This window comes from Leptosomus discolor, chromosome 18 (genome assembly GCF_034619465.1).
Source record: "Leptosomus discolor isolate bLepDis1 chromosome 18, bLepDis1.hap2, whole genome shotgun sequence".
NCBI lineage: Eukaryota > Metazoa > Chordata > Aves > Leptosomiformes > Leptosomidae > Leptosomus > Leptosomus discolor.
The window spans coordinates 6,144,178-6,171,893 of NC_141408.1; the positions used below are offsets into that span (position 1 = coordinate 6,144,178).

The 27,716-nt window shown below is 41.5% G+C and overlaps 1 protein-coding gene across 4 annotated transcripts in view; it reads left to right on the top strand.

The window, feature by feature from the left end:
- AUTS2 (activator of transcription and developmental regulator AUTS2) overlaps window positions 1-27,716 on the top strand; it is a 785,815-nt gene that overhangs the window by 162,868 nt on the left and 595,231 nt on the right. The gene's annotated exons all lie outside the window — the stretch shown is intronic.

The window sequence follows — 27,716 nt, forward strand, 5'->3', positions numbered from 1 at the left end:
GCTTTAGGAATGGGCTCAGGACTGATCATATGTCTGGTGAAACAGATGTGTCAGTCAAAATGAATTACTCGTTTCAGTTTCCTTTACAGGTTGTGATCAGAACCGAGTGCTTATAGCTGCAGTAGGTTGAGATAATGTGTATGTGTGTGATATTTCTTTTTTTTTTTTTTTAAGCAAGATCTCTGCTACTAACTGGCTGAGTTGAAGAAAGTATCAAACGCCAGAGAAGCCTCTTGTCATGGCTTTGAGGCTTTTCATAAGCATTTGTCCATCGAAAGGCTATCATATAGTCACAGCCACCGTCTGTGCTACATCCTTTTGCTCCATCCTCTCGTGAAGGAGTTGTGTGGAAAGTTTCAAATTTCAGTATGAAAAATTAATCTTCAGTGCTGTACTTGCCACTAGGTGAACACATAAATGCGGTCTGGAGCTTGAAACTTTTCTAAATTAGTCAAAATAGCTCCTAGACTTCTATTAAAAACTTGTGATTTCTTTATTTGTTGGAGGGGGATTTGGCTGTGCTCTTTTTATCGTATTTCCATGCTGTAATGTGGTGATAATTTCTTTTGTCTCTCACTTGAGCTGTGTAATAATTCATGTATCCAGACCCAAAATGACATCAGGTTTGTCAAATACTGCAATTAAAATGCAACGTAGACGTTGCGTTCTCTGTTTTCTGAATTTTTTCCTGGCTTTCAGCAGCATCCGTGTTTCCCAGTGTGACAACGTGAAGTGCTGAGCAGGAAGCAGCTACATCTTTCTGGAGGTGTTTGCATTAACGAAAAATATCCTCTAGCAGAGGGGGCTGGGAAGCCAGTGCTCCCAGTGTCCACATGCAGCTGGAGAAAATGCTTCAGTGCACAGTTTCAGTTTAAGTGGAGCAGTTGGTGTGTCCTTTCTGAATTTAAAGCTCTAAGAAGGGACTGTAGTGGACACATTTCTGCAGGTGACCGCTGCCTTTGCTCTCACAATCAATGCACTGGGAAGTGTGTGCAATCGAAGGAGAACGTCACGAATCTATACAGCCTTATCTTTATTAAAATTTTAAAGGAGAAATAATTGCACAGGTTGATGTAGATACTGTTCCTTGGAGACTGATTTTTAATACTTCTCTTTGTCTTGTGGTCTGTCTTCGAAGAACCTCTTTGGATTCTGAGGGTGATTTTCATGCAAGGGTGCATGCACTTCATAATACATTTGAGATCCGATTTGGAGAAATAAAGCTTGTTATATTACTATGACTAGCTTTTGTCAACTCCCAAATATAGGTTTTGCGGAAGGTGACGTTGCCTGACAGATGAATGCCCTGAATGTTTAACTAAGTAACCACTTAAATCCACACTGTGGTGGTGGTTTGTTTTTTTTTTTTAATTTCTATTTTAAGAATAAATGTATTCCTGTTACTCAAAAATCAAAGTCAAGTCCAAACCAGTAACACTTAAGCACATGTTCATGTCATATTGAAGACTGTGAATTTTAAGAATGTGTATGTGTCTGTTATTGATACTTTTTGAAAGCAAAATTCCAGCATGCAAAAATGATTTGTTAATAAGTAGCAATGGAATTTGAAAGGGGCAAAGATTTCTGGTGTAGCTGTCTGACAGAGGCCATCTGTGTTTCCTTGCTGAAGTCGATGCCTGAAATTTTGCACATAATCAGTGGTATAGAACCGATCTCATAGCAGAGGTTTGTGTTCTTTTCACTGGTCAGCTTGGCTTTGCATCATTAAATCTAAAACTGCTTTGCTGAAATCGGACTCGGGGCTTGCTATTCTACTGAGACTTGCCGTTTGCACATTCTGGTGACCTGATAGGATTTCCAGCTTTTCCTCCACTATATTGTAGAAAGAATATTGTTATACTGAAGTCCACTGGAGGCGGGTTGCAGTAAGTCCAAAACCTAGAGAGGTTTTATGGAAGGTTTCTCTCTGATGCGCCATCTCGGTTAAACGTTATTGATAACGTAAAGCATGTTCCATTTCCTTCTGTAAAATGCATCGTCTCAGCAAGGTATCCAGGAGAGTGGGTTGCTCTCCCTCTGCAGGCTCCCCGTGTGGTTTGGCTGACTTGCTGATGTTCTCCAGACACGCTTTACGAGCTCTGCCACAAACTTATAAGGGTGAATTAAAATGACTGTAGTTCATACTTCCATGGACTGGTGTTTTCTATTTAAAAGCCAAGCAAGCATGGGTTGTGGTTTCTAAGGGGAAAAGCCTGAACTATGGTTTCTAGATTAAATCAGTTCATTAGGACAGTAACATGCGATGTGCCATGTGCTGCGTGTCTGACTGTCTGCTCGAGCCCCAAGCTTCAGAAATACCCTGTGTGCTGGAAGGAGTGCTTCCTCTTCGGCTTTTTGTTTCTGGTATCTGCTGTGGAGAAGCCATGTATCTGCAGCGCGATTCCTGCCCACATGTACTGTGATGAAGACAGTGGTTGAACTGATACTGATTGTTTGCTTCATTCTGCTACCCTAACAGGCACTTTCTCTTTTTGCATTATTCTGTACTTACCCTGGAGTGCCTGCCCACTTGAGCTGTGAACAAAAGGCAGCCCCTGCCGGCTCTTGTCCCCCTCCTGTAAAGAGCTGCTACTGAGACAGTCTTGTGAATCTCTTCCAAACTGATGTCACAGTGAAGCTTTTTCTCTCATGTAAAGTGTGGAGGTTGTTGTTTGCCTTTTCCTGCTGTCATGTTGAGTGAAGTAGGGACGCTGTGTATGTGCCTAAATGATTTTCTGTGTGCTGGATCGAGTGCCTAGCGGCGTAAGCTTGTTTGGATGAAGGCATGTGCGGTAGCAGTCCGTGGTCTTACGGCAGGGCATCACCTGCTCCCTCTGTCCCACAGTTCAGATATGTATTTTGCAGACTTAGATTTGCTCAGTGCTCTAGAAGGAGGGATGATGAGTAGAGTGCAAAGAGAATGCATGAACTAAAACCAAAGCAGGAAGCTATATGAGAGTCTGCATGAATAATGATGATAATAATAAAGATCATCTATAAATAAGCATGAAGTATCTCAACAGAGACATGAAAGTTCTCATCTGTAGCTCCTGGGCATTTGTGAGGGATCTATAAAGCATCCAGGCAAGGGATGTGAAGGGGAGGTAGAAGCAATTGCCACACAGACACAGCACGTCTGCTTTACGCCATGTCCAGCACTCCATGTAGTCACCTAGGGAGACTGTGCTCGGGAGAGGGAGTCTCGGAACATGTCCAGTGCAATGATGTGGCTTGTCTTTGCTATGCCCTTGTCGCGCTTGGATTTCTCAGCGTAGTTGTTACCCACCACTGCTGACTTGTGCTGATCTGGCTCCATCCAGCTACTCTTGACTGGGCTTTGAGGCCCAGCAGGGAGGTGCTAGCTCTGACAATGCTGGGTTGTCACTGAGGACCTGGGATGTGAGGGTTGTCAAACCGCAAAGGTTCTTCGAGGTAAATGCACCTTTGGGCTTCGATAGTTCTGTTGCAGTCTCCGAATCTGGGGGACCTGTTTCTTAATGTACGGTGCCTGGCAGCAATGCAGGGCGGTCGAGAACTCAAATAACCCGCACATGTTACTGGACGTGTTAATGCACTCTTCCAGCCCTGGGAACTACAGCGCTTGGGTCTGCCTCTGTCAGCCAGAGATAATCTGCAAATAGTATCTCTTAAGTGATCTACCTAAAAACTCAGTCTCTGTGCTTAAAAGAGTGATGTCTCTGTAAACAGGGAGACTCCCTGACAACAGCAATGAACTCTGAGATAACTGACTGATGATCAGTGCTTTACAGATTAATGATGTCAGGTAAAGGAGATTAGGGCTACATTCCTGAAGTAGTTTAGGTTGCTGCACTTTCAATTTACATTAATTTCAGGTCAAGGTAACTTTTCTCTATCCTGTTGCCGAAGGGCAGAGAATCAGAAGCCAGTCTCTGGCACCCCAGTTCTTCATCCTGCTGTACATCCTGCGTTCAAGACAGATTGCTGGAAATAGTTTTTCCATGAGCTTGAATAAATCAGACTTAATGTATGAAGACTTGAAATGCATTTTCTAGGCTGTAGGAATATATATTTTGTAACAGATGCCATACAAATGCCTTGTGTCCTGTACAAATATATAGACATTCTGAATGTGATGGGAAATTGCAATTTATAAGAGCATCAAGATTCTGCAAGCCAAAAAGCTGCAGACAGTTGTAAGAAAGATTGTCTTGTCTGTCAGTGCAAATGCTATTATACAACCAAATCATAACTGGCTGCACTTGACTAGCTGTATCTGAACTTCTGTCAGCTACTTACAGACAACTCTATTCTCTTTGTAGGGTTGGGTTTTTTCCTTCCTTCTGGGGACTTGTCTGAACTTTTTCTCATATGGAGATCTCTGCTACGGCTGGAGCATTTTTTTTAGGTATTTGAGGTGTTTCAATTTGCTGTATTAAGACTTAGTGGAAAACTTGTCCTGCATCATCTCAGATCTGGCTGATAGAAATCGGCTGTGCTGAATGGTGGTGGCTTTCTGCTCCTCAGCTTTGAGCACAGATGGGACAGTTCTGTTGAAATAGCTGAATCCTGGCCCAAAACTTCAGCTAAAACCAAACACTGCTTGCTGGGTTTCCAGAGAAGGTGTTTAATGCTCTAAATTTTGTGTAGCTTTGAGGTCAGTTTCCACCAAATGTTGAAACACAGGAAGGATGTCTTCTGGTGTTGGAGGGGGTTTTCATTTAAACGGCGTGCTGGAACTAAGAAACTGTTCAATCTAGTGTGGGACACTTTCTGGCAAGATTCCCAATCCTGTTAAGGGTGACATGAGGTTGGTATTTTGACTTAAATTCAAAATTACCACCAGTTTTCAAGAGGCTTAAAAGCAGATTTTGACAATGGCTGTCCCTGTAACACATTCATATGACTGCAAAATGGGTGATGTGTGTATCCCTTGGGCTTCTTGTCCTCGAAAAATCAGGTCAGTTTAGTTGGTGTTTATTAGCATGACTTTAAGCCTGAATGTCACTAAGAAAAGTTAGGGAGATTTTGTGGAGCATCGCATGAGCTGAGTAGCTTAGCTGGAGGTGTAGAAACTGGCCCTATATCCAGGGGCAGCTAATACAGTCAATATAGCTGGCAGAGCATGGAAATCAAAGTTGCATTTTAAACGTCACACCAGCCAACTTGACTCCTCAAGGTTCTTCTTGTAATCTTAGTTTTTATTGCCAGTTAGCCCATTAAAGCTATCTACAAGTAACTGCAGTGGAGTATATCTGTGCATTTAAATACAGGATAGCCATCTGAACTTCAGAAATTACATTGTGCTAGTTTGGCTGAACAATTTAAATATCATGAATCTTTTTGTCAATGTAAAAATGCCATCTTTCTGTCATCCAAAAACCTGCCCTTTTCCCCTTTTGTTTTAAGCAAGTGGTTGCTGTAAAGCCTACTATTGAAGTGCTGAGGTTAGAGGGCTCAGCTGTATGATAAGCTGCTGGTTAAATGCTGGGGATAACATGTTTCCCGAACAGGTTTTTTTTTTGGAAATTTAGTACATTAACAGTATGGTTTAAAAAAAAAATAAAATAGCTGTCAGCTAAAAACAAAGCCTGCCTTGGGAAAGAAATAAATAATGAAAAAGTGTCAAAAATATTAAAAAGACCTCCACCCAAACAAAAGTTCCTGTAAATAGCATTAAAAAGTTCACTGACAAATATTTGACGTGTGTTTTGTGCTGTGTCAACATTAGTTGAGACTCCTGGTATGTTTACCTTTGGTAATGCTGTGGTTTTTTTTTTTCCCCCTTAAGTAGACTATTTATTTTTAATGAAACTCAAGTAATAAGACTAAGGGATTCCAGTCTACCCACTCCCCCACCCCCCTTCCAGGGAGAAATCTTGTTCACTAATTGTGATCCAAAACGACAAAGAAAAGGAAGACTGTAAAATCCATTTTTACCTCCCAGGAAATACTGCAAGCATCTGAGTGCCAGTGTTCTCAGTGTAACGGCACAGCAGTAAAATTACATTGACCTCGTCAACTGTAACAGCTCTCATTTAGCAGCTACTACTCCACTTAGCATGGTACCGTTCTGCAGTGATCATTATACTTTGAACTTATGGCCTGACTTGTGGAGAAGTGAGCACCCATAGCTTCTTTTGATGTTGATGGGAAGTGTGGGTGCTCAACAGACTATGAAAATTGAACCGTTACCGTTCAGAGCATCTTTAACAGAGGACTTCAGAGTGCTGAGATTAACACCCACGTCAGAGGTCAGACCCTGAGTTGGTGGAGGAGCCCAGACTAATACTAACTCTCTGCCCATCGCTTTAATCAATAAACTGGAATTCAGGACTGCTGTGAGTAATGCATTTGGGGGGTGGCAGGGACTTAAAGGAAGATGAAAAATGGTTATGGACCAGAAAACCTGGGAGTCGAGTGGATCAACACTTAACTTCCATTCTTGGCTCTTTTCTCAATAACCATATGATGCTGGACATGCTGCTCGTTCTCTATATGCCTTTGTTTGTCTTCTGTGAAATAGGCTTAAGTCTTTTTGTGTGGTGTGATTTTTGTTGGGATTTTTTTTTGTTTGTTTTTGGTTTTTTTTCCTCTCTCCACCTTTCTGGTGGCAAGCTGTGAAGGCTCCAGGTTATAAAGTTGTCACTGCACCACAGAATTATATGGCAGTTTTGTCCATGGATTTTTAAATCACCTGCAATTAGGGCACTCATGCTCCTGTTTTAGCAGTACAGAATAGTGCTAATTCACATGTTGCTTTAATACAAATAATAAAATAAAGCATAAAACCATGGCATGCATATTTAGCTCTTAGCATAGACTGATTTGATCTGTCAAGCAGTGTTTTCAATCAGTGGACCACAGAAATGCTGTTCATTGTCACAAGGCTTGTTTTAGCCTGATCTGTGATTTAAATAAAAAAGGGTTTAATTTTTCAGTGTTCTGTTTAAAAGACACGTTTTAATTCTGTAGCAATTAGGCATCTAATCCCAAAGTATTTTGCTCGGAGTCAGTAAGTAAGAATTGCTAAGTGATAAATATTTTACTTCTGTTAGGCAGACATTCATCTGAGTGAATTTTTATACTCTCATTTTTGTTCCCTGTAACAGAGTTTATTATGCAGATACGACAAGTCTTCTGATAACAACAGTGGGTTCTGGTTTTACTCAACTTTTATTAGACTCTTTTTGAGCAGTAATTCAGCAATAATTCCACAGTAGCAAATAGTTGTATAAGGGCCTGTGGTCTCTTGTGGGCTTATTATAGAGAGGGAGGTATTTCTTTACTTGGCGTTACCGTGTAGTTTAGCACTATTTCATTCCCAGAACACTAGAGAGTTTGTTTCCAATTTAAAGGTATCGTTGCATTTAAATTTGGGGAATTGAATGGTTTTGAAAAGATACTGGCTTGAATATGAGGGTGGTGGTTAGCTGACTGTTGGCTGCTGCCAGTACTTAGTCTCTGTGCATGTGGTTACCCATTTCCCAATGCACAGAGGTGATAAATGCAAATATCAACATGTGATATTTTCCATTTACTCTGCCAAGTTGTAAACAAAGCTCTCTGTTAGATGTGATCCCTTTTCAATAATAAAATACTTAAGGGCTATACAGAGCTTTTCATTTTCCAGGTGAAATCAAGCTACATCATGCCTGTTAGCATAGCCCTGGTACGGGACATGCAGACGTTGTCCCAGAAGACTTTTTCCTCAGAGGTGTTCCCCCATGACAAGCAGAGCTCCACTTCCTCGACCCAGATACAGAACTGAAATGAAGAGGAAATGATTTTGTGCTTCTGCAAATGTTTTTTCTGACGTACCAAAATGTTACCATTCCGCCTTAAGACAAAACAAGGAATAGTCCCGACAAAATACTGAAATACAAGTTTTGAAGTCATTCCACATTCCAAAATAGCCATTACAGAAGCACAAAAAGAGCGTAGGAGCCTTCACTCCAGAATGCGCTGTAACTCTGGGCGCCAGCTATTTGAATGAGAGCTGGAAAACACAGGGTCAGTTGAACTTTCTGCCCAACTTGAACCTTGTTCTCTTAAATCTTGGATGACAGTCGGGTTTTGTGTTTGTGGGGTTGAGGGGGTGCTTAAAGGAGGCATTTCAGTATTTGTCTTTTTCTGGACATCTCTGTACTTAAATTCTCTCAGAATTTCCACATAAGAACTGGTTACCTCCAGCCTCGATGCCCGCTGATCCCTCGTGGGGAATGGGGATGCATCTTGTGCTCGCCTGGAAGAGATTAAAATAAATTTAAAAAAAAGAAAGTGAAGTATTTTTCTCTGGCACAGGCAGCCTGAGGTGTGTATGTGTCTTTATGCAAAATTATGCTAGAAACTAGGCACGGTTTGTTTTCATCCTGTCCCTGGTAGTTGAAGCCATTCCTGCGCATTCCAGTGAGCTTGACTTGAACTTGCTCCACCCAGAGGGGTACCTACCAGCAGTTTTTGATAATGAACACACTTTTTCATGGGAAATCCTGCATAGCTGTGTTAGGGCTGTACTAACCCAAATTTAGGAAGCATTGCTGCTGTGCCTGTGAAATAGTGTTACCTGCTGTTTCTGTCTCAAAGACAGGGTAGCTGAGAATACTTCATTATCACTACTTTATTTGGGCTCATCTAAACAGACAGATTAGTAGGAATTTAAAAAAAAAACCAACAAACCCCAAACAAAAAACAACCAACCAAAAAAAAACCCCAAACAAAAAACAACCAACCAAAAAAAAAACCCAAACAAAAAACCCCCAACAAATCAAACCCCTTTGAATTTGAAGCAGAGTATTTCCTATTAATTTCATTGTCTTTTTTTTTTTTTCTGGGATAGGGAAAGCTTATTCCGTAATAGTTTGGTTCTATCTGGAGTGGTTTTAGTTAGCTCAGTCTAAAGAGCTTTCATTTTGGAGTAAAACAATCTCCTCTGGGAACTACTGGGGAATAGCAATTCAGGAAGAACTGCCTGTGTAGACAGGCTCTTTCCCCTTAGTTTTGTTTTTTTTTTAAGCCCCAATCTACAGGATCACATCTGCATGCCTATTTAAAAGATCATTTCCTTTGCACAGAAGCACTACTATAGCTAAAATTTAATTCTGATATTTAACTGAATGAAATTGCTTGCAGATGACTTTAAAAGAGAAGCAAACCACATCCTTGTGTGCTGCTGGACTTTAGAGGATTTGTGAAATATTATACTGATGCAAAGAATGTGACCCCCTCTGAAAAATCTGAATAGTTTGATTTTACTCATTCAACTTATACCAGCACCATTTTTCTTCAAAAATCATGTCGTCTTATTGTTGTCTTACAAATAGCAGCCGGCAGAAATTGCAGAGAGCAAATTTGTCCAAAAGGAGTACTGTCTTTTGTTTAGATTCCTGTTGAATCTACCGCGGTGTCTGCTCTAGCACTGTTTCAAGGACAGATAACAATTGCCATGAAATATTGCAGAAATAATTGCAATGAAACTTAGGGGGTTTTTTTCATAGTGTGCTGCTTTAGGTGGCTGAAAACACCTTACATCTAAGAAGTTGGACTTCAAGTAGGAGCTGCAGAATAAGTCATGCTGGTCTACTCTGAACCGGACATTACTCGCATTACCAACACGAATGAGAACAGTTTCCTTTATGATGGGTGCAAAAGGGAGAGAAGGCGTGAAGGGAAGTCATTCCAAGTCACTTGGCAAGCCTTTGGCCACCAGAGTGCTTTAACTCACAAAACAATCAGGTTTTTACATCTTCACTGATACTTGGCATTGATTTATAAGTTGCTTGCCTGTAGTTCAGGTCACGTGAACAGCCTTTCCCCACATCTTCCAAACTGTACAGCTTGTATACTCAGAGCTGTTCTGTAATATTTCTATTTTTAAAAAGCAGCAGCTCCATGAACTGCTCTTTGGATAATTTGTATGTCTCTGCTTGATTTTGCTGCTGACGGTGAAGGGGGTGCAGAGATACTAGAAGAAAGGAGGAGTGGGCTATTGTAGGATTGCTGCTGCGTGTGTTCCTCTACTCAGTTCATGCAGAACTGGCAGGTGTGTTAGTGGTGAAGTTGGCTCTTCCTGAAGCTTAGCAGGGCTTCCAGCATCAGTGGGAGCTGGCACCTCTTTGCAGTACGTATGCTTGACAGGTACGTGCCAGACGTGCTTATCTGTGCGGCTGTGGCCAGAAAACTGCCATCAGCAGTTTTCTCATGTGAGGAGTTGCAATTTTGCTTCTCAACATCTCTGTGACAGAATCTGGTGGTGGTTTCTGCAGAGCTAAGTGAAGAAAGCCAGGACAGGCAGGTTCAATGGTTATGCGAGTGCTCTGTTTTAACCCTGTGGTGGTCTAACTTCATCCCCTTTAGAGCCAGACAAAGCAGGCACTTGCTATGAAGTTTTGCCATTTTCCACTCTAGGGGCATCTCCAGTACCATCTACTGCTAAAATTGAAGACCTCTGAAGGAGAAGTTTTTTGGGGGTGTGTTGGTGTTGTGTGGAGTTTGGTGGTGTGTTTTTGTTGTGGGTTTTTTTGTTGGTGTTTTCTTTTTTTTTTTTTTTACCTCTGCTGATATTACGTATGTAGTGGTTTTGTATTTTGATCAAATCAGTCTGGGACCAAACTAAATAGCATTTTCCACTAAAGGTGCTGTGCTCCTGGCAGGGCTGATTGTTTTGGTTAAACTTCGGCACACTGTGACTTGTCTTTGAGTAGGTGGTGACACTTTAGTGATAACCTGCCTTACGTTCTTAGTATGGCATTTGCAAGCTTTCTGTAGGGTAATCTTTAAAGTTGATCTCTCCTTTGCCTTTAATCTTTTTGTACAGTTTTACCCTTCTTTTTCCTTCTATTTATGGTTTGGAGCTTTTACTTTTTGCTTGAGATATCTGAGTTTCTTGAGCCGATCCTTGTTCCAGCCTCCCCCACTTGATTCTGTTCCGCTCTTACTCATTTGTTTTTCTGTGTTCCCGTGGTAGATTTTTCTTCTCTGCAGCTTATTTTTGTTTCCTTCTCATCTTTTGCTCCTCGTTTCTAAGAACGTTCCTCACATTCAGGTTCCATCCTTGACTCCCTCCTCTCCCCTTGCTTCTCAGTCCCCTCTGCTACTTTCTAGAGATATAAAGAAACTGGTACCAGTTCTTTTTACTCTGAACGTTTTTCCTTCTTTTGTCTTCTGTCCCCGTTACAAAGAACAAATCTCTTTTGCTTTTCATAGTGCAATAGTTGGCATCCATTTAGCTTGTTCTGATTTTAGGATCCCTTAATAGTGAGGTGGGTGGGGAGCTACGAGAGAAAGGGAGAAGGTAGGTAGACAGTGTGGTGAGGTGTATCCTCCTACCCTCTGAAGCCAGCTTTCTCACCCTGGATGCTGTGTGTGATACCAGATCAAAAGTGCTGTTTTTGAGGGAAGGAGGAGTTGGTGTTTCTGCAGGAACCCAGAAGAGGTGTCCAGCTGGGGCTGTCTTTCCTGAGCAGGACATTTTCTTGGTGCTTGCTTTTCCAGCCTGTTTCCGTTCAGATAACATCAATAATACAGCTTGTGGTACAGCACAGATCTCCCATAAGGGTTTAGGGCTTGTTTCCAGGCTCGATTCACTAAGCTACTGGGTCCTCACAGTTATCGCTAATTCTTATTTTAAGGGCAGATGTTTCACAGGGGCACTCAAAGAGAAGCTTCTGTAGCTTTAAGAAACAATCATGTATATGAATTAACATTCTGCTGTAGATGAGGTAATTAATTAGGCAAAAGAAAACAGTCTTTAGTACTTTGCTCTGATAATTACCAGTGGTAAATCTGCCATTGGTAATCTACTACTGCACACTGGGAACAGAAAATTTCAATTGTTCAACATCAACCTATGAGCTTTTTATCTGTTTGCAGGCTTTTTTTTTTTCTTCAATAATCCTTTATCAGCTTGCACTAAGGTGAAGCGCATGAGCATGGAGGCCTTTCTCAAGATGCTTACTTAACCTTTAAAAAACCACTGACATTTACAGGAGGTGCCTCTTTCAAACCAACAAACTGCTTTTACACCGTGCTACTGTGCATGATGAGCAGAGTGTCTCGAATGCAACCAGCACAGCATTAACAAAGCCCTGCAGGGTGGGAGTCGCCCAGTGTCCTTATTCTGGGAACCATTTCGTAGGAGAGAGATCTAAATGCAGACCATGTTCTTAGAAAATCCTCAACACTCAGTTCCTGGACTGTTTGGCCAACAAGCCTGGTATGTTGGCACTGCACAGGGCCATCTCCAGAGATCTCTTTGCTTTGGCCAACTGGAAAGTTGGTGTGGTGGTTGTGGTTCCTTGCCTGAAAAGTTGTTTCTTGAGTTCAGGGTGCAAGTTTGTGCTTCTGATGCTGAGGTTGTCTGCTGATGGTCAAAATGGGGTCATTTGGTGTATATGTATCACTAGTACTTAAATCAGTTGAAGTAGTCTGTGATCAGGCTAGATACATGGCTCCTAGTGCTGTACCAGCTGCAGCAAGTTGAAAACAATCTCTATAGTACATAGCAAATTTAAAAGTGTTAAAAAGAAGATTGTTAGTAGTTTACACATGGTTCTGTATTGTGAAGTAATCATTCCTGATGAGGCTCTTTTGCTTTTCTGACTGTGCAGTAGGTGATGATGTGACTCTGATATTTTTTCCAGTGATTTGTATGAAAAATTCATTTCAGTGCATTTATCTGTTTTTCACTGGTAGGCATCATGGTATGAATGAGTGACAGATTTATGGCTTATGTGTTAAATATGATACATACATGTATTTTTTTGAAATAGTGCATTTTCAATGCTGCTTTTCATGCACAGCCCCTCTTAAGAACTAAATAGACCAGAATGACTCAGTGGGGGAAGAGAAAGAAGGGAAAGACACAGCTCTAAACAAGGTTTTATATGTAGCTCTTCTGAAGTACAGCCAAGGTTCAGATGCTTGATTGTGAAGAGATACTTATCAAATGGCATACCAAAATGTGGTGTTCTGTCTTGGAGGGATTCTTTAAAGCTATCTTTTATGTACCTGTAGTTACCATAGACTTAAATTTTAATACATCTCTAGTTACCATATACTTTAAAACACCATTGCTATTATTAAATTTTAAGTACTGCACATTTCACAGATTTAAATGCAGGGAAGAAAGAAAATCTAGTAAGTCTGTCAGGAATAGCAAACTGAATTTGGAAGCTGGGCATCTTCTGATATATTTGGTTAGAAAGTGAGTCCTTTAAGAACAGTCATGATGGGACAGCAAGGCAGGGACATATTTTGCCATACCTGCAAGTAGTTTGCCAAGTAAGTTGGCAGGTGGAAGAGCTTAAAAATGCCTTTTTTTTTTTTCCTTTAGAGTGGGCCGAGGGCATAGTAGGAAGTGTGTTAACTGGGTTACTTCCTTTTTATTAAGTCTGTGTGGCAAAAGGGATGATAAAGTTTTGTACCACTGTGAAAAGCGAATCCTTTTTCCACTGGGCTGACACATCAACCTGTAGTAAGGGAGCATGTTAGTCACAGCAATTTCATGGCTGGTAAAATCTAAAAGCAGAGACTTCCACTGAGCCAGTATGTGTGCTTCCATTTGGGATTTACTAAGGAGGAGAGCAATTAATGACCACTGCTGGGAAAAGGGAGGAAAAACCTCTTCCAAGGCGTTTGCTCCTTTCACTTACGGGCTGTGAGACTTGCCCATCAGCATTGCCTGGCTGTGAGTGTGTTGAGCTGCTGGTTGTGGAAAAGGGAGTCCTTGTGTCCTTCCTGCTTGTCAAATGGGCGATCATCTTGGAACCTCACCTCCCTCTGATAGTGGTGAAATTCCACTGGTACCAAGTAGCTGCTTGTATTTCTTCTAGAAAGGTACTAACAGAAGAGTTAACTTTTTCTGCATGCTGGTGTTCATGCTGGATTTTGGCTGGTTTACTCAGGCAGTTGGCTTTACCCCTGCTGAGACTGTCCTTGGAAATGAACAAAAGGAAGCAGAAGCCCCTCTAATTCGATGGGCAAACCCCTTAGTCTTGATTATTTTTTATTCCCTTTTTTTAAGGAGTCTGCTGGAGTACTAGTGTGTCAGTGTCCATTAAAGCCTACAGTTGTACTCAATGAGAAGTCACATAACTGATTAATAAATCTCATTCTGTGTTTTTTGATCTTTTACTGGGATCTGTGCCCTTTTCCTGACAACTGGCTTTTCCAAGTAGTTTAAATGCTGTTTTTTTGGTTAGTACTTTTCTCAGCAGGGTGGTGATAGCCTAAGAGCAGCAGTGATGCATCAGGACTCCACAGTGGCAGAGGGGAGTGTGAGTACACAACAGAGGGAGAATTCTTGCATTTAGAAATGAGTGGTTTTTCTCTTCCAGGTTACTGATGAAGAACAGAGAGAAACTGTGAATTAAAGTTTTGTCAAGTTAGGAGACAACCCCATAAGCACTTTGCATTACAATATCTTTGCTAACAGTTGATTACCTTGTATATATGCTGCTGGGCAGTTCAGTCAGAAAGAAATCCACAGTCGAATCTTAGTCATATGTCTTGGCTTTCTGTTTGCAGAGAATATACTGTGTCTTTATAAATACTAGTCCCTAGCTTTAGACAGCATTTCCTCTCTTAGAGTAATTTCTTGTTTCTTGTTTGAAACGGATGGGGAGAAATGAAACGTGAGCCACTGCTGATGACTGGGCCACACTCCACACTGAGGCACAAAGCTGCAGTACCTGTCAATCTGACGGAGTGAAGCTTTGCGGCAGTTTGCTTCCATGAATATTGGCTCTAACTGTTAAAAATTTGCAAATGTCTCCTTGCTGCGGTGTTCATGGGTATGTGAAGGTGAAGAGCAGCTGAGAGTCAATAAGACATTTCTCTTTCCATGAATTGCTATGGATTACCTAGCAAAACTGCTTAAAGTAACTTTAATTCCTCCTTTGGAAGCAGCTGGCAGCGATCGCTGTTGGAGGGAGAACAGTGTGTGAGATGGACTTCTTGTCTTTTTTGCTACAGCAGTCCCTCTGCTTGGTGCTTTTTGGAAAGCACTTAGCATCCCTTCTTTCTTTGTCCTTCTCTATGCTGTGTGAGCCTGTCGCATACCCTTTGGCTGTTTGCACTGCATTCCCAAGGGCCACCATTTCTAATTCTGTTCTTATGTGTCAATCAATTCTGTCTCTGTGTTGATTTGTGCAGTTTTCCTGTTCCCTTCCTCCCTGCTATCTTCTACACGCTCTTCTGTATCTCCCTGGCTCCCCAGACCCTGTGCTGCTGCAGGGCTTCTTTAGGCTGGTCTGGCTATTTGCTCTAGGGTGTTTAAGGCTCCTCCTAAAGCTCTTGTGTGCTGGTCCTGATGCTTAAGGCTTCCTGGAGCTTTGCAGTCCCTTTCACCTCTCTGGCCTTTTTCAGCCCCCTGGCGTGACTTACTCTTCCACTCTGTCCGTCAGACGTTTTTCTTCACAGCTTGTGTTTCTCCCATCATTTTATTTTCTGCTTATCTTCCATTCCCTGTGAATCTGTTAGCTGTCCTTGCTTTAACTTTTCCTCTTCCCCCAGAGAGGACTTTAATGTTCAGACTTGACACCCAGCTCATGCTCCTTTTCCTTCAGTTTCGCAGCTCTTCTCTGAGCTCGTGACTGAAACACCCTTATATCCCACTGTGCTTTCTGGTTCAAGGAAACCACCCTTGCCATCTTGCTCTGGTTGCCTGTATAAGCACTTGTGGGTCGAGATGGCACTCCTCACTGCCTCCTGAGGTGATCACAGCGGCTTTTAGTCCTCTCTTTGCAGAGCTGCATATTTCTGTGAAAAGTTATTTCATTTTAACGTTGTTTTCTTTTTTTTATCCTTAATCATCTTTCAGTATCAGAGTTTTGATACTGCCAGGTTCCCTAAACTGAGGATACTTTTCATGCTTAATGTCATTGAAACCGAAATATAATTGCATTCCTTTGCCATCTATTCCATGTTAATCCTCCAAAAGAAGCGTTTCACTCATCATCTGAGCCAGTGGTTTTAGTATAGACTGTGAAACCCTCTATCTTTAATTTTCTGCATGGAAGCAGAAGGGAAGGGAAGAGAGGGACTGTGCAGTTCATCTGCTTTATAACAGATATGCAGTGAATTCATGTGCATTATCAAATCAGTGTGTTGTGTTGAGGAATGAAGGAAAGCAGAGAACTATACCAGGATTAAGCTTTCTTTTGAACTGACATGAAAATCCTTTTGGTTACTAATGCTAGATTCCCTTTTGACCATTACTGAACAAAAGTCTATATGCTGACTTGTCCCAGCTAACAGGGGTCCGGGTCAAACTGCTGCATGGAGATTACAGAAGGAAAGCTAGCTTGATTTCATATTAAAGTCTACTGATACACTCCAGCAGTTGTGATACCACTTTTGTCTCAATGAAGGGAGAGATTAGGAAATAAACAGCCAGATAGTGATCTACAGGAAAGTGGACATAATTCACGGGCAGGAGGAACAGGATTGTTTTGCTTGTCATCCCATTTTGAGGTCATTAAAGACCGTTGAAAGGAGTTTAAAAAAAAAATTGAGAAAGAGTAAATGAGAAGTTCTCTGCAGACCAGCCATCTTCAGTGTCTTCTAGAAGCTGCAACAGCCCGTCACTGTTGTCTTGGTCCTGAAGTGTATCTTGAAAGTGTTGCATGACAGGAGGAAGCCCAGGCATGCAGCTCCCGCGTGGTGAAGCTGGGTCTTTGCTCGCCGTCTATCCCCGGTGCTGTTCTGTGTTTCCATTCCTAACTTTGCTGCTTCCTTTTGCTTTCTGCTTAATGAGAGTCTCACCTCTGGCTCTTGCAGTGGTACTGCGAACCTATAACTGGAGAAGCAGTGAAAAATGGGTGCTTTAAAGAGCCTGCTGTAGGTAGGGCATGTCCCTGTGCCCCGGGGTCTGCGTGTGGCTGGTTGGAGCACGTGCCGTGCAGCAGCGTGGCTGTCAGCCAGTGGTAGTGTAAGGGTGGAAGCTACATTTTCTTTCTTTGCTTTCTTTTCTTAGCCTTAGATCATGTTTTGATCTTGTCTTCTCTTCAAGAGTGTGGGCTTAGACCGTAGCGAGTGGTGTAACTGCAGCAGTTCCAGCCAGTCTCACCTGACTTCTCTGTGTGTCCCCTAAAAATGTCTGTCACTGATCCCAGTTAAAACATTTCAGTGCAGTTGTGCTTCCTTGTAAAGGCTATTCACAACTAAAGGGGAAGACAAGAAGCGTCCCTTGAAGCAAAAGCCCTACTTAAAGCATTGTGAAATGCAATGTACTACCGGGTTTTCCTAAATCTTTAACAACAGGTTATTTAAAGAGAGTACAGCTGCTGTTGCCAGGGGACTGTGTAGGGTGGTGTGTCTGTTACGGTAAACCTTTAGCTGCATTTGTCTCCTTAATAGCTGTTGATGACAAGGTCATGTTCACACCTTTGAATTTCTGGGCCCTTGTGGCCACTAGAGACCAACCCGACACCTTTCATCATTTGTATTGCTACTAAAAACTAACTTCCCTCTGTTGTGCACAGAGAGCTGATACGGCTGAATACAAACTAAGCTCATGTACATCCAGTCTCTTGTGATGTCTCTCCTCCACTTGTTGTCTGTTGTAAGCACTAAATACATATGTCTCAACCCTTCCTTCATAATAACTACTGGCAATATCTGACTGATTTTCAGGTAGATTCTAGGTCAGTCACCCAAGATATTTGGATCTATTAATTGGGACTTGTAGTCTTGGATTTTCAAGAAAAGGCGATTATCATACAACTGAACAACTCAGAGATGTTTTGCATGTTTTTGGCAATAACAGTTTGCTTACCTTCCTCCCTTCTTGCTTTTTCTGGATGATCCAAGACTGCAAGCCAGAATTAATCTATCCCAATTTGATAATGGCTGAGCTAGAATTGAACTTAAAGGCATTTAGGCATTGCCATTAGTTATTACCGTGTACTGAAATCTTCAGTGTTAAGAGGAATGGGGTTTATTTTTCCTCTGCCCTGGTCTCAAACACGTAGTTCTGCTTTGGAACAACTTTGCCTTAGTATCTCTGTACTTTTTGTACAAGATAAAGAATTTCATTTGTTTGAAAACAAATACCAGAAATAGCATCAGACCCATTGTAACATTGCACTGGATGGTCGTTGTTCTCTTGTACACTGCATGGTCCTCTCTGTACAGCTGGTGTGGGCGTCAGCTGAGGTGACAGAGTTCCAGAGGTGTGCAAAAATCAAAGGGGCTTCTTTGTTTAATTTTTTCTTTCTTTTTTTTTTTTTTTTACTATAAATGTGCAGTTTGTGTAAGAGCAAGGATAGAGCGCAGCATGTTTTTATCTGCCCCTAGGCCACAGAAAGCCTTGCTTTGATCTTGCTTGCATGTGATTGAAAGATTTGGAATTGAGGGCTCTCCTCTCAGTCCAGCCTGGGTTATATAAACAACTGTGTTTATAGTTGATTTGCTGTCTTATATGGTAAACTGATTCTCTGAAATGTATAGTGCAATCCTCTATATGGGAGAGGAGATTGTTGTTTTGCTGACAGTGTAATATCTTCTTAATCTTCGTTATTCACAGATGTTAATAGCCACTTGGAAGCATACCGAGTTTAGAGAAATCAAGTGGCTTGTCATAGCAGCGGCTGTTAGCATTGGGGGATGTTTTCTGTGTATCTCATAAGGTGTCTGGAATGAATTTAGCAGGTGTTAGGTTCCTGAAAATATTATATTTGTCTTAGTGGGTCCCAAGTCATAGCAGCCAGCAGCTGTGTCAGGAGTCTCTGTTGTCTTGTAGTGATGAATCCCAAGGATGAAGCTCTCCAGTGTTATCCCATTCTTTATATAGCTGTACAGGTGACAGGTAAAAATCTGGTAAAATTGTTCCTTTTCTTTCTTTCAGGAACCTGTCAGTGGCAAGCTGACCGCAGTGACACTGTGATGATGAATATGACATAATATTACCATACGTGGAACACAGCTTGATAAAGAATGTGGAAGGCTAGAGGGGTCAGGAAGAGAATAGGCGTGAACAGGGTGAAAGCAAGCTGTTATTAATAATCTGGTCTCAACTCTAAGGAGTTGGAGCAGCACAGATTTTTATGGCAGCACAGAGTAAATGATAAGACTGACACACAGCTTTTACTCTACATGTGTGCATACAGTGGGTGTCTTGCTTTCATAGGGCATGTTCTATATTTAGGCTTGAATTCATGTCTTTTCCACCTGGAGTGCAGAGCAGTGAGATTGGTGATGACCTTTAATTCCAAGAAGTTACAGTGTATAGGCATTTTCTTGTTCTCCTGTTCAGGGAAAGCTAATAGTTTCCAACTCACAAGAAGTTCTGCTCACTATGTATCGCTTTGTCTGTTTTCCTGGCTAATCTGGGGAAAAAACCCAGCTCAGCCATAGGTGATCTGACTTGTACCAGGCATAAACCCCAGAAGATAAATCAGTGTTACCAGTTGAATCAATCAGACTTTCTTTATATTGATGGAGTGTGCCCTTCAGGTAGGGAAAATCTCAACATGTTCTTGTGGGGAATCTATGCAGATGGCTTGATGGCAATTCAGGCTGTTCCTGGGTGTAAGCAAAGTTTGTTTGATGCTAGGAGCTGCTTCAGTGATTAACTCTACACCCTCCTGCAAAGCTAAATTTGTGACAAGGGGACTGGCTCCTGCCTGGAAGGAAGATCGTCATTCTGTTAGCACTGCAAATATCTTGAAAGGTTTCACAGTGAGCTGATTGGGCTGCAGTGTTTTTGAGAACAATTCTGTGCCAATTAAAATGGAGAAGTAGATTAAGATTGACTTTAAATAGAAGAGTTAGAATCTTTCCATGTAAAGGAACCCACAGTGTGTTCGTTTGAAGCTAACCATTAGTCTAAAAGTGTGTGTATGTGCTTCCCTGCCCTGGGAGGTGAAAGAAAAGTTTAATAACTGTAGATCAGGAGGGACACTGTACAAAACTTGGGGCTGTCTTGAAAGGTGGAGGTTACAGTCTTTGTCGGTCCTTAACTTATCTTTGGCCTTCGTTGCTCACTGCTGTTTTTCCTTATTTTCCTCCTGTCTATCAGATGTCAGCAAGAGAGTGTGAAATGCAGTGAGTGATCTTCAGCCTGTATTGAACCCATATCGGGGAGCAGAGCTGAGAGGAGAGCCCTGTGCCTGCAAAGTCGGACCAAAGGTTTTTAGAGCAGAGTAGAAGGCTTAGAAGTGCTCTCATCCTGGAAAATCTCCAAGGCTGATCACATTTGTGGGCTTTTTCTTTCCTTAATGGGAGTTGAAGCTGAGACATTGGTACGAGTGTGTTGGTGCTTGGGAGACTAAACAAGGAGAAACGTAAATACAAGCTCAATAATCCCTCACTGGAGGGAACTAAGGAGCTTATCTGATTGGTTACAGCATGGAAAACACATCAGAAAAACACATAAATCCAGAAAAGACTATGGGGTTCTGCTTTGTTCTTTTTTTTTTTTAAAATCCAGTTTGAATCTTTTTAAACACTTAAAGGGCAGATAAAATGAGGAACTATCATTTGAAATGAAGGAAGAACTGATATGTTTGAAAGGAAAATGTCAATGCCACAGAAGTATCATCGCTCTGTAGATTAAAGAGTTGCAATGTATAATGTCAGATGACAGCACAGAGCTGTTAAACATAGGGACTTTATAGAAAAATGTGGCTGTTACCAGAGTTTGATAAACTGGCCTGAACGGTGTATAGTGAAACTGAATTTTTCTTATTTTCCTTTAAATGCAAAACTAAGTTCGGGCTTGTATTTCCACGGAGGTGGTTATCGGAGACAAGTGCTTTGTTCCATCTGATGGAAAATTGCTTCCCCAAAGCTGGAACATCCATTCCTTCAGAGCTTGTCCAACTAGTTTCCATACAGACTGTACAGAGGGGCAATCAATGATCTTCTAATTTGTCACTGACAGAAATTGTCACTTTTTCTCCATGTCCTGTGTTCTGTGTTGCACACAGAGAGAGACATACAGGAACAAACTGCAGCTGTAGAACAGGGCACCTGATAAAGAGAAGAAGAGGAAACACATTTAGTCCACAAAAGCCTTATCCTTTTCATTGAGCTGCCTTTCAATGATATTTGTGTTTGGTCTTTATCATTGTGCTTATCAATGCCTCAGTAAATGATGTGGGGAAGTAGCAAAGGTGCTTTGAATGTTGGTGTTACATACTGGGCAGATTTATTCTTTCTGCTACTCAGGAGACAGCTTGCTTTTGACACGAAAAGAAAATGGGAGTGGAGGGAATGTCTTTCTCTGTTCTTCCAGGATTCAGGGGCTTCTTCCCATCACATTTTACTAATCCTTAGCCCTTGTTATGTGATGTGTGGGAAAACCAGGCAGGCTTTCAGCCGCCCAGGCCTCACAGAGGGCACGTGTGTCTAGAAGCTGCTCTCTCCTTCCTCTGATAGCAATGGGTCACGTAAAAGCTACTGTTTCTCCCTGAAATCCTTTCTCGCTTGTCTCTTTGGCTTGTCATGGCTAAAAACATTTCTACTGAAATAGCAAATGCATGCTGTGGTTTTATATGTACTTGCATTTTAAAAAGGAAGGAAAAAAAAAGATATTTTGCTTGGGTTTTTTTCAGTGAGCTAAACAGTCATTTATTGTGTTTCAGACTTCTAAGACCTGCAACTGCACCTATTCCCATCTAGTGGCAAAACCAACTCAGTTCTGCTACGATGGAGTGTGCGGTTTGGGATCTGCAGCTGTTTGCTACAGAACCCTGGGTGTGAAAGAGAGACCAATTCCAGCTCCCGCGGTGACAGCTGGGGGGGGGTCGCGGCAAAAGGACACGACAGGGAGCCAGCAGGTTGTGTTCCGGTCATCTCTGTAATTTCCTGTGCCTCTCTAGTAACGCGTTTTGCCACTTCCCATGCCAAGTCTAATCTGCTTTTGTTTAATTCTCTCTGTAGCTCATGTCCAGACTTTATTTAAAATCTGTTGTTATTTTTGCGTGTCCTGTTTTTCTCAGATGGTTTATTTTGTCTAAATACTGTGACTGAAAAGAAATGATTAGTCTGTGGAAGAATTTATGCCTCCAGAAAAGGCAAGAAGTTTACAACAATTCAGGTTTTCCTTATTTATTTTAGCAGATAAACAGGAAAGCACATTTCAAAGCAAATATACCCTAGGTCCATTTGGGATGTTTGTTTAAGTCCCATAGCTCACTTACGGGAGGCTTCTTTCTTCCCCCACCTTGAACATGATCACAGCATAGATTCTTTTCGAGTTTGGGGTATCAATTCAGACTTGATGCAGGCATGAGCTTTCTTTCACTCCCTCCACACTTGCCCCCTCCTTTTTGGACAGCTTTTTGAGGCGCTGCTGATTATCTTCTCCCAGGTTCCTCTCTGCCACTTCCTACTTCATTTCATTAGAGGATGCTTAGAAGAAGAGCTGCCAAATCGATGTAGCCGTTAGTCCCTAACTCCAAAGGATAACCAGTTATAACCCTGGCACTTTGTCCAGTGCAGCTATCTTTGTGGTTTAAAGGAGGTGTTACTCTGGTGTGGGAACCGTGGTAATTCATTCCTCCTCTCAGCGGATGGATCTCAGGACTTGGTCTCGGCAGTGTGTGGTGTTCTGTGCTGAAAGGGCAGGTGGGTATCTCTGTGGTAGCATCGGTGGTGACTGTAGTTGGCTGAATGTGTGAAGTCTCTGACGGGTGAGAACAAGTGCTGCTCAGGTATTCTGCATGATACTTGCCTTCAGAACCTGAGCACATTTTCGTGTTTGACATGCTGTGTTTACTCAGACAGCAGAAGAATGTTAAATGCCGCGAGACTGCAATGCTCCGGCTGTGTTCATAGAAGAAATTTGAGGGCCAGGCGGGGAGGTTTGTAGGTAGTTCAAAATCTTGGCAGAAGCTACCTGGCCTCAAGAGTGCTTGTGGAATGACAACTTTTCAGCCAAGCAAAATACTACTCTACACTGTAGAGCTTATCGTGTCCTCTGAGCATTTTGGTTGTGTTTTAAAAACCTTTTCTGCCCTTCCCCTGTTGCACGGTGTCCCTTAATGGCTGCTCTTGGGATGCTGGTGGGTGGATTTCCTCTTAACAAAAATAATGCAATCTAGGAAGCCTTTTTAAAAGGAGAGATTTATGGTGTCTGTGTGTTCATCCCATTTCTGTAGACAGCTCTTCTAATGATAAAGGTGCGTATATCTCAGTGTGGTGTAAACAACTTGATGGATGACTTGCAGTTTATGTGGAGAAAATATTCGAAGCTTTTTATCTATCTGTAAAGCTTCCTGGGAGACTGTGAACAGGTGGCCTGGTACAGGCACACAGGTATATCATCATTACGTGCAGTCAGGCTGTTTGCAGGTACTGACTGAGGCCAACATTTCTATTCTGAAAATAATCAGCTAGTGAGGGCAAAAGGGATGGAGCTCAAGGCTGCCAGAGCACTTCTTTCTCCTTTAAAACCAGAGTAAGGAAAGATCAGAGTATATCAATATAATAACTGGCAGCCAGTTTATGCAGCAAAGTGATTCTTTAATCCTTGTCTAGGAAAAAATGCAGATTCAGTGATTGCAGTGTTTGGTCGCAGATGCAGATTTTAATTGTGGAGTAGCAGGAAATGACTAGGATCTTAGCTATTTATTTTGGTGACAAAGATATAGTATATACAATTTCTCAAAAGGATATTCGTCTTTCCACCTAGGCAATCCATGTGTGTGTAGCTCTTGTCTGTATTTTTGCACCTGCATTCCTAGTGTGGGCACAAGCACTAATTAGCTTTTCAGGTGCAGAAATTGCACTTAAAAAATGAAGCCAGGTTTCAGTTGCATAAAAATGTCAACCAGAGCAATAAACTGTCTGCCTAATTTAAGAACACTAGAAGGCTAAATAAATTAAATATTGAAATATATAGAAATTCTTAACTTGAAGTTGATGGGTTTAAAATTATTACTAACATAAAATTGTCATAAATCTTTTTCTAACCTGTGGCATACAGGATTGCCTGTGTGAAATGTGCTCTAGTTGAGAAAGTTTATAAACAGTGGGGGACTTTCCACTGACTTCAGGTCTTGAGAAGTGTTGTTCCTTTGTGATAGCAACTCCTGTCACCCCGTAGTAAAACCCAGTTGTTTTTATTTGCTTGGTAGTGAGTGCACCCTTGTGATCAGAGGGTGTGGGGTTGCCTGTTTTGTCTTTTCAGGCTGGTGTTTTAAAGGGTTATCCATAAGGGCAGGTTCTCGTTCAGTTCTGGCTCAGCCAGTCTGTTTTAGAGCCAGTGGACACCTTCTAATGGGTCTCGCGCTGCGGTAACAGCTCTTCTGGCTGGGTTTGAAAGCATTAAAGACTTACACAGGTCACCTTGAGATTGTTTGTATGGAGCTGGGAAAACAGTTCCTCGGGGATGTTTTTGTGGATGGTTAGCATTGTCTAGGTACTGATGGTTAACTGATCCTATGTTGAAGGATATTTAGGCTCTGAACAATGGATTTTTGTATATATGATGTCTGAAATTCTATATAGACTGGATGGATCATGCGCGGCATTGCTGCATGAATAGGTAATAAACAGCCTGATTGGATGAGTGAGGTACAGAAAACCAAAGCAAGTGAGAATGTTTTTTCGCTCTATGATGAAGGAGGAGGGAGGACAGTTTGCAGGGTATTAGTCCTGGTATCTCCCTACCTTTGTACGGGACCTGGGAAAGTTCCTTTATCTCTGTACTTTGTTTAGCACAGAGCTGAGGGGATAGTTGTTGCCAGCTCCACAGGCTATATGAGAATGAACTTACTGGAAAACAGTTTGAGACCCTTAAGCAGAGAGCTTTGTGATTCATATCCCACCAAAGCAAGGTGCTGAAGTTTTGGGAACCTGATCACTGTGAGCTCCCTCTAGGATTGAGAGGAGGTACACACCTCCATAGCCTCAGAGAGCTTCCTCGCCCAGAAATGGCCCTCTAGGGTTGGTCTGTCTCTCTATTGACTACAGAAGGAGCAGAACATGAGCATCCACCTCACTTCCGTGGGGAGTATCAAGGTCTATAAAATGAAAAAAATCCATCATTATTATTAAAGCTTTTTGTATCTTAGGGATGTCGTCTTCTATTGCATGGAGTAGTTAGATGAACCTGTGTTAGACTAAATAAAGACTTCATAATTCTGAGCATGCAAACTTCATGCATTTCTATTTGCTAGATTTCTACCTGTTCTTCTTATTGCTCTGATATCTTGTGCTTCAGTGCAAAGGGGATTTTTCATTTGGGGATGACGATATGTTTTTTAAATTTTTGTTTGTTTGTGGTTTTGTTTGTTTTGTTTTCCTTTGACTTTGGTTTCCTTTGCTTTTTAAAAATGTTTGGTACCTGTAATATAATAAGTAAATTAGAAGTGCTTTTATTCAGTTACTGTTTTCTTTAGATATGCTCACTTTGTAGTGTATAAGGATAGGAAAAACGTGTTTGCACTTCATTATCAATAGTTTGCATATCTTAGTTATATGCTGTGTATTGTTATTGAAGATGGAATAGAAAAATCATAGTTCACCATACAATTAAAAATTGCACCATACCACAGTTCCAAAGCAGAGACCAACTAAGGTTGCATGGCGAACCTTAGTACCTTCAAGTTTGACATTGCCTTTTTTTCCCCCTTAATGTTTGATTTGGTTTTCTGATATATGATTATATATTTTAACTAAACACTGAGAAATATTAAGAAAATACTTGTGAGTGGTGATTTGGGGTTCTGTTTTAATGAGTTTGAGAGGTAAGAGTTTGTTGTGTGGGAAAGAACTTTTGCTGTACCTGTGGCTGCAGTTTATGACATGCAACTCAGTAGGCTGAAAGGTTAAGGAAGCAGCAATCCATTACAAGCTAGGTCACATTCACTCAGCTCCTATGACCTGAAGTCATAAGTCCAGTTTTTTAATTTTTCTTCTTTTTAGGGTGGCCTGGAAGAGGCTGACAAAAGAGGAGGAATTGTGGCTGTTTGTGTTTTGCCTGCAGGCAATTTACAGATCGCTTTTGCTGGATCACAATAGACACATCAGTTAAAATCCAACATGTACTTCCCCCTGGCACCCCAAAGCCACAGCAGTCTTATTAACAGGACATTGGTATTCCTTCTGACAAGATAAAGCTTTTACTTGAATATTAATCACGTCACTCATGCCATGATCTCTACAAAGTGGTACATTTTTAACGAGGAAAAGCATTTATTATATATTATCTGTGATACTGACTTTTCCTGAATGGGTTTCTGGTACTGTGTAATATGAATATTGTGTGATTTGGTGATCGTAATTGGCATTATGTTTCGGCTCTGAACTGACTGCATGTAGAACACGTGCGTTTGGGATCCACATCCTTAGTTTAATACATACTAAAATATTTATTCTTATCTGCTGTTTCAGACTACTTCTGAACGCGCGAGAAAGAAAAATTCTTGATATCCTGCCGCTAGTTCCTGTGTCTTTTTAGCTGAGAAAATTACTATTTAGGAAAGTTGTATCACTGGGCATTAGGAGGACTGGATCATTAATATTTAACTGTGGTGGAAGTAGAAAGCACTGTAACAACAATAATAATTTGCACTTGCACAGCACATTTCTCCTGAGGATCTCAAAGCACTTTACAAACCATTTAATTAAGCCTTACTAAATCCCTCTGAGGTTTATTATTAGTCCCATTTTACAGATGGTTAAGCAAAGGCATAAAGAAGTTAAATGGTTTGCCTAAATGAGTTAGTGGCAACAATAAGCCTGTACTTCAGGAGTCCCAAGCACATCTCTCCTCTTTAACCGAGAACATATCAAGTGACCATAGCATCTTGCAGCAGCAAGCAGAAGAGCATAGCAGCTGAAAACTGAAAAAGGTGAAGTGCTTTGTTTGAGGTAATTCACTGTGAATATTCTCTGGAAATGGCTTGATGCTGCAGATTGGTGTCCTGGCTATAGAGGAGATACACAGCGCATACTCGGCCGAGGGACAGAAGGGGCCTGAACGCTCAAGATGTGGGAGCAAGAAGTGGGGGTGAGTCCTGGCTCTCCACCTGGCCCAGGGTCTATGTTTCATCCCTTAATTCATCAGAAACATCTACACTGCTCTGTTTCTGCCCTGTAAGAGACTGGTGCCTTTTTTTTTTTTTTTTTTTTTTTTTTTTAATGAGTTCTGCAGCTTTGGCCAGCCAGGAGCTTATTTAATCAAGTAAGGAAAGAAGTTCTTGCCACTGGACTTAAAATTTTTCATATCATTAGCAGCTGCTTCTCCTCAGATGCCCAACATGAAAGGGAGGTTTATCAAGACATAAAGCAGGAGCGTACAGGCAAGGGGGACTCGTGCTCACTGCTTAGCTGAGAGACACTTAGGAGAGTGTTCATGTACAAATGCATTAGATTATGGTTAAGCAGCTTATGGACATAAAAACACATTAGAACTTTACAGCATGCTATAAATTACAGTTTTGTGGCATTCACAGCTACAATGTTAGGTAATTACTTCATTAATCTAGTACTAAGAGCACATAAAGTTGCCTCCCAAATGGTGCTGTGTGCGCTTGTGCTCAGCTGGGAATGTGCAGAGAAGGGCCTCTGCTGCCCCATGTCTTCGTCCACCACTGTTCTGCTTTGCTTGGAAACTCTCCAGTTTTATGGTGGGCTTCAGCAGACCAGACATTCAAATGTATTGGTCTAAACATTTAGGATTCACAGTGGAAGAATTTTTGATAATCTTGTCTCACACAGCTCTAAGCTTTTTCTAATAAACTGTAAGCAGCGTATGGACTCATTGCAATCATTTAGTTAGGAAG